Genomic DNA, 7,635 nt, shown 5'->3' on the forward strand with positions numbered 1-7,635 from the left:
TTGGGGCTCTCTCTGGCAGTGGAATCCCCAACCAGAGCATTGCCGACCTCTGGCCGGGGATTCTTCTTCTGGAGGAGCCCCTAACGTCACTGTCCATATATGGACAGTGATGTCAGGGGCAACCCCAGAGCCATAGTCCAGAGCACAGCGCTACTAGCACTCTGCCTGGGACACTGCTCTGCTCCTGACATCACTGTCCATATATGGATACTGTTGTCTGGAGCAGAGTTTAAGTCCCGGACAGAGCGCTAGTAAAGGCTCTGCTCCGGGACACCGTCTCTGGGGAAGCCCCTGATATCACTGTCCATATATGGACAGTGATCTCAGGGGCAACGCCAGAGCTGGAGTCCCGGGCACAGTGCTACTAGAACTCTGCCTGGGAGTCTGTAGCCTAGTGTATGGCAGAGCGGAGAGATACCTCCCTGCTCTGCCATAGCGTTCAATAGTATCTGCGTCCTAAGGATGCAGGTTCTATTGAATGTGGCGTCGCTACTGCTGTAGCAGCCATAGCGGCTGCTAGCGGGGCCACTATGCATGGGGGGGGGGCCTGTGACAGCGGGTGGCATGGGCCCCCTCATGCCGTGGGCCCCATAGCGGCTGCTACAGCGGTAGTTACGCCACCTCCTAGACAGGGGCTCCCTCTAGAAGCAGAAGCCCTGGCAGGCGTGTCGGCAGCGGCAGCACCTGATCCTGGCTTTCACAGTTACAGTACACCAGACTGTATAAAAGGGGTTGTCCAGTCATAAGAAATTGATGGCCTATCCTTAGGATAGGTCATCAACATCTGATCGGTGGGGGTCCAACTCTCGACACTACCACCGGTCATCTGTTCATTCCTTACCTGCTTGTACTGTGAATTTGACACACTTGTAGCGGCTGTTCACAGTATTACAGCCTTCTCCTAATCAAGTGTGTTGGCGATTCACAGTACGAGCAGATACAGAATAAAGGGCCGCTCTTCAAAACGGCTCATCGCTCGGGGTGCCAAGAGTCGGACTCCCACGATCAGATAATGATGGCCTATCCTGAGTATAGGCCATCAATTTCTTATGACTGGACAACCCCTTTAAACCAATTTTCCAAAGAAGGCAGGGCTAAATCTCCCTCACAACAGTGTGAAAGACTGATCTCCAGATATTCGAATTGTTGGTTGCAGTTGTTGCAGCTAAAGGTGGTATACCAAAAAATTTAAGTGATCCCCTAGGCAAATCTGAAAATCCAGATTTTGATAGAATTGGAGGTACCTACCTTACCTGGCTCCTCTTTTTCTAGAAAGTCAGAGGCTCATGCAGCCTGCTAATTGCTCCAGTCTCGGGCAACACTTGGCATGACCCACCCAGGATCCTGTAACAAAATAACTCTCAGCATGTGCCGTGCAGTGTTATTTCTTGTACATAAAGGTTTACAGGCATGTCATGACAACCACTGTCCATAACCTGAGCATCTAACCAGACTGCCCCATCGATCTCTGGGGACAAAGTAATAATACACTTGGGGGTAGAGTGGGCGCCTCCACTCCTGGCAAAAGCTGGATTTTCAGCTTTTGCTCAGAAAGGGGACAATTACTTTTTCACATATGTGAATGTCATGGCCGCGGGCCATCAGGCTCACTCACCTCCTGATGGCCGCAGCCATGGATCTGTGAGCGCTGGCCCCCTTCTCCTACTCAGGAGACACCAGCGCTCACTTCCGCTTCTCTCAGCCGGGTCCCGTAGGGTGCGCACCTAAGTTAAAGTGTCAAATTAGCCCATGAGCACCCTGGACTATAAGAGGGGCCCAGCCCCTTCCTGCCTTGCCTGAGCTTTGTTGTCGTTACCCTAGTTTGTCTCTGCAAATGGTCTCCTAGTGTCTTCGAGTTCCCAGTGTTTCCCGTTCCTGCTACCTTTAACCTGTATCCCGTGCTATCTGGGTCAAGTGCCGTATTGAGTTGGAGTCGTGCTGTGCTGTGTAACACGCCTATCCTGTTACACCACGCCTGGTGTCCGCCTGCTGCCAAAGTCCCTTCCGAGCCTGCCTCGCTATTGTCTGAAGCTACCACAGGTACACCTGTACGAACTATAGACTTTGACCTGTGTCCAGTTGGCCAGCTGCCATACCGTTAAGGCGGTACGGCCGAGTGGGTCCTCGTACCCAACTTGACATTGAATGAGGTCTCTCATGCCAAGATCGCTGTTTGCTTTAGTGTCGATTGTTAAAAAAAAACTTTACATGTACAGTACAAAAATACAAAATACTTTTATTATATATAACACCAATATCCAAAAGACTGAACAATAATTTACAGCTTTGTGTCACATCTTACAGAAGAGCAAAATAAGAATTCATACAACAGAACTATTTATGACAAAATAAATATATGTGAAAGTGCTGTCAGTTACATAAAGGCCATACACACGTATACAGGTATATCTACAATATACTTTACTCTGTACAGATATTTACAAAGATGATAAACTGGAAATAAATAACTTGTGTATGCGGGGACTGGAACCTAACCACAAGAATTCGCTGGATTATATTCATAGTAACCCCAAAAAAAAAATAGCATTCAATTTAATATCCTCCTATTTTGTTTTTAGGTCGAACATTTTCTGCTTATTAGTTTCTTAATAAATCTTTATAGTGTTTGGAGCCTCTATTTCCAACTACTGGACAACCCCTTTATCCCTTTAATGACGGCCAATACACCTATTTTTACAGCAGTCATAAGGGGCCTTCTCTTACAGCGCCTTGTTTTTACAGGACTGTAGAATAAGTGTAGCCCTGGAGCTGATACTTAGCTGTCTAATGACGGCCTAGCTCCAGCACTAACGTCCGGGATCGGATCCCAGATCTTTAAGCCTTTGATTGCCATGGTCAAGAGTGACCGCGGCATGATCAAGGGGGACTCACACCTTTGATAGGGTGACCATGTTTCCCGTGAGATGATGGGGGACTAGGGAACACCTGTGCAGTCAGCCATGAGAACCTAGAAAGGTCAGCGGACTGTTTATTCGCTCTGTCTGCTGTTAGGGTTTACTGTGTTGCCCTAGCACCACCCTGTGTCATAGTGACACAGATCATAATCTATTAGCCTACAGGAGTATGCTAATACATTATGGGGGTGATTTATTAAGGCTGGCGTTTCATACGCCGGTCTTAATATAGAGATTGTTGGACTAAGACGTACGCCTCTTAATAATTTAGGAACATCTTTGGTCGTCTGAGCACTGGAGAGTTAAGTTGCTGGTGTAAATTATAGTGAATTTGTCGGGCCACAGGTGGCCCCACACTTTCTGCTAAGCTCTGCCCACTTTTTACAGCTACTGTAATAACCTCAAAAAAGTTTTATTTATATCCGTGACAGAAGAAAAAGATTATATAAATTACACAGTAATTTATATGTGCCCCAAACAATGGCAAAAATAAAATGTATCCTGCTTAATTAAAACAACCTCATACAGCCACGTCAATGAAAAAATAAAAAAGTGTCTGCTGAAATGAGGAGTGGCAAAAACAAATAAATTAAGCGCGCCATTAAAGCCTGTTTAAGGGGTTAAACGCAATAATACAAAAATATGTAGAAAGCTCCCCCTAGTGGTGACAGTGGGCAGCCAGAATTTAATCTTTTAACTATGGCTATGCGGGGGTTTGTCGGAAAAACAGAGCTCCGACTGCTATAAAGATATATAAAGAAATTTAAATTAAACTATGCAGAATTTTAGACCTAAAAACAACACATTGTTAAAAGGCGGATATTCACTTTAAAACGGTTTAGGATTTACCTATAAATGCAGCATATGGAAATTTACGGGACTGTGCCAAAAGGTGCATTTTAGGCTATGGACACGTTCGGCTAACATTCCGGAAATATTTCCCAGCATATACAGTGAATGTGAACATAGCCTTAAAGGGAGTTGTACAAGATTAGAAAAACATGGCTGGACAGTACCAGACCTGTCCACAAGTTATGTGTGGATTTGCATCTCCGCTCTATTTACTTTAATGGAGCCGAACTGCAATACCAGACACAAACTATGGATAGGTGTGGCACTCTTTCTGAAGGGAAGCAGCCATGTTTTATTAATCCTGTACAGCTCCTTTAATGATGAACTGTTCCTGCATGTGACTCCTTGTCCTCTGCTGCATCTGCAGGTTAAAGTGAGCACTGCAGATTTGGACCTCCAGAATATATCTGCCCAAAATAAAGACCAACTTCTGGTCTAATATTGTTGGCCTACCTTAAGGATAGGCGATGAGTCTTATAGTCTAGAAAACCCCTTTAAATAAAATATCAATGCATTTATGTATGATTTTTCACGACATATAAAACATTATGATGCTTGTAGAACTCATACATTTACATGAACGGAAAATTGATTTTGCAGTATTGTGCAGAAGATGCGGAAGAAATAACCAGTCTAAGCTACATATGTAATTTTCAATAGTGTGATCACGATAGTAGCATTTTCCACGATCACCATAGCCTGTAATTAAAAAGGATTTGCACCGAAAATGTAAAAATGATCAAATATTAGAAATGTAAAGCAATAGCCAAATTTTAGTGATTTATGTTGGTTTTGCTTACAGAGATATTGATATTTTTGTGTCGGACATTTTATCAAGCAACAACAAGAAGTGCAGCCATATGTGTGTCACTTAAAGTGTAGCTCCAGTTATACTGACATTATTTAAAAATACGATTTAGCGACTTTGCTTCTAACTACAGCACGGACTGTGTAAAGTCTGTGCTGGCGGCGGCTCATATCTGTGCAGTAGGAGATAGAGCGTCCTTTTCCTCTCCATGGTTCCCGTATCCAGAACGGTCGGCAGTGCTGTGGGATCAGATTACATTCTACAGCGCTGGTGACGGTTCTGGGTACGGGAGCCACGGAGACGAGCTGGACACTCTGTCTCCTACTGCAGAGTAATGAACCACCGGCAGCACGGACTAAAGACAGTCCGTGCTGTAGTTAGAAGCAGAATCGCTTATACAAGTTATTTAGAAAAACGATTATTGTGCACCCTCCTGCATTACAACCGTTTTTTTAAATAATGTCAGTTAAACTGGAGAAAAATCGGGAACTTGGTACCAGCGCTGCTGACATTAGACAAGGACGAGTAGGTTTGGTTACAAGGAGATTTATTTGGCTACGCGTTTCGACGCTGAACGAGTGTCTTCCTCAGGTCATATATTAAAACATAGTGAAGGATAAAACCTTTATTGTGCATGCAGTAGTTAAAAAGTAAAAAAAAAACGCCAAAAAATGACTAAACGCATCAATGGGGCTCGTCAGAAAGCCGCACAACTGATTCAAGAGGAGTGTATCCAACACACTAAAAAACTGGATAGTGACGGCCCAACAGCTAAGTACACATAATTATATCACCACCTTCAATACATATAATAAATCTTATCTCAAAGATATTAACCATATACTGGCATGTTCTAAAAAGTGACCCCTGTCTTAAAGATATTTTACCTGAAAAACCGCACATCACCTACAGGAGGTCACGTACATTGTGTAACCTATTAGCGCCCAGCGGACTACGTGACACTGAACCTAAGATATCTAGTATGTTTCCTGCTATAGCTGGATACTACCAATGTGGCCACTCTAGATGCCTATGCTACAATAACATCACCCATAGGACCAAGACCTTTATATCATCAGTAACTCTAGAATCTTTTCCCGTAAAAACCTTCGTGAAATGTGGCAGCGAGTATGTGGTATATATTTTACAATGCCCATGCAACCTACAGTATATTGGTAGAACCAATGCGTTCAAGGATTACTAAACACCTCTCTAATACATACAATGGCTTTCTTAAACATAGCGTATCATGGCATTGTGCACTAGTACATAATTGTGACTTTAGCAAAATTACCGTCACGCCTATACAGCAGATACCGGCCACAATATCTAAATTTCTGGATCTATAAATTGTGCTGCCTACAACCGGGGGTCTCAATGACATCGCCGAAACCTCCCTTGAATAACCTCCTTCTCCTTCCTCACTTTGTTCCATTTTCCTTCTTCCCAAACCAACCCTCTCCCTTCCCACATCACTTCCCCCCCCCCTCCATCTACCTATGACTTTGTCATATACATACATTCAGTTTAGCGCTCTGCTTGAATATTACTTTTTAGTTAGCTAGGATCTTCTTGACCCTCTTAAAAAAACTTTGTGTGAACATACCCTTAGGCTTCTATACTTGATTTGACAGCAGCGGGTTTCTATGGTCACAGGGACGCTCTCGCTGCAGCATCTACCCGTCCCCATGACAACCAGCCACGGCGGCTCCCTCTGCACACTGCAAGTATCTGCTAATACTCCGCTCCTCTCTGGACTCAATTGTCTTATCGGCTATTTAATCATGCTGTGGCTCGGACATGCTGCATACCGAACATCGTGTTTTTAGCTCCTTTTGGGACTTCTTTGTATGAGGTTACTGCACTTCATGTACCTACAAATAGTGTTTGTCTGTTGCTACAGTATATATTGTTTATATGATATTTGTATTTTACTATTATTATTTATATCATTACCATCTATATATATATATATAATTTTTTTCTGTCTATTTCCATTGGCTGGGGATTCTGTCCATCATTTCTGACCCCCATGATCTCATCTTATGTCATCACATGGCCATTTTTTTTTTTTTTTACTCTTTTAGCTACTGTATTCACTAAAACTGTTTTGTCCTTCAATATGTTTTAATATAAGGCCTGTGGAATATGCTGGTTCAGCATCGAAACGCATAGCATAATAAATCTCTTTGCAACCAAACATACTCGTCCTTGCCTGTCAGCAGCTCTGGTACCAAGTTCCCAATTTTTTTCCAATTTCAATTATTCATCCTAAGTAAAGTCAGTAGTGTTTACCGGCAGGGGGAATAGCTGCAACTGTCATCGTTATTTACCGCCTTGTCTACGCCAGTGTTTAGCCTGAGATTGCACATCCGCTCCAGGTGAGCATAGTTGCTACTCTTTCCTACCATTATCACCTTCGGTGACCTGCATCATGTCGCGCTGTGCAATTCTTCTCTTTTAGATCCAGTAATTACGCCTTAAAGGGGAAATCCAGTCAAAATTATCTTCTGATATGCCAAAGATACATGAAACAAGATCACATTGCTGAAACCTGATTTTGAACCACCACTAGTTTCCAGAAAGAAAAAGGCCTCTATAGACGCTTGGCGCTGCAAATCTGACACCACATTCTAGCCACAGCCCCATATACATCAGTGAGAGCGAGCTCAGATTGTTGTGTCCAATTTCCAATGTACAAAGCCATTTCTTTTGGAAGTCCGTTCTATATTAGATCACCAGACTTCATCAATGTGATCCTTTCACATATATTCATGACCTATGAGAAGATCATTTAGACTGGATTTCCCCTTTAAGAATTAGCTTCTGAGAAACGGACTATCACCAGTCAATTAGTCCACATGTTATATTTATAACCATCCTTTGCTGAGAGGATAATTCAGAAATGACAACCAATATGGATGTCTTTCTTATTGTTAGTTTTACAAAAATGGCCGCCACAACAAAACAGGATCCACCATTCTCTCTGTAAGTAAATAATACATAATCGCATAACCAGGCAACTTAATATTAATACATTACTGCAAACTACTGTCCTTT

Source organism: Rhinoderma darwinii, chromosome 2, assembly GCF_050947455.1.
Source record: "Rhinoderma darwinii isolate aRhiDar2 chromosome 2, aRhiDar2.hap1, whole genome shotgun sequence".
Taxonomy (NCBI): Eukaryota; Metazoa; Chordata; class Amphibia; order Anura; family Rhinodermatidae; genus Rhinoderma; species Rhinoderma darwinii.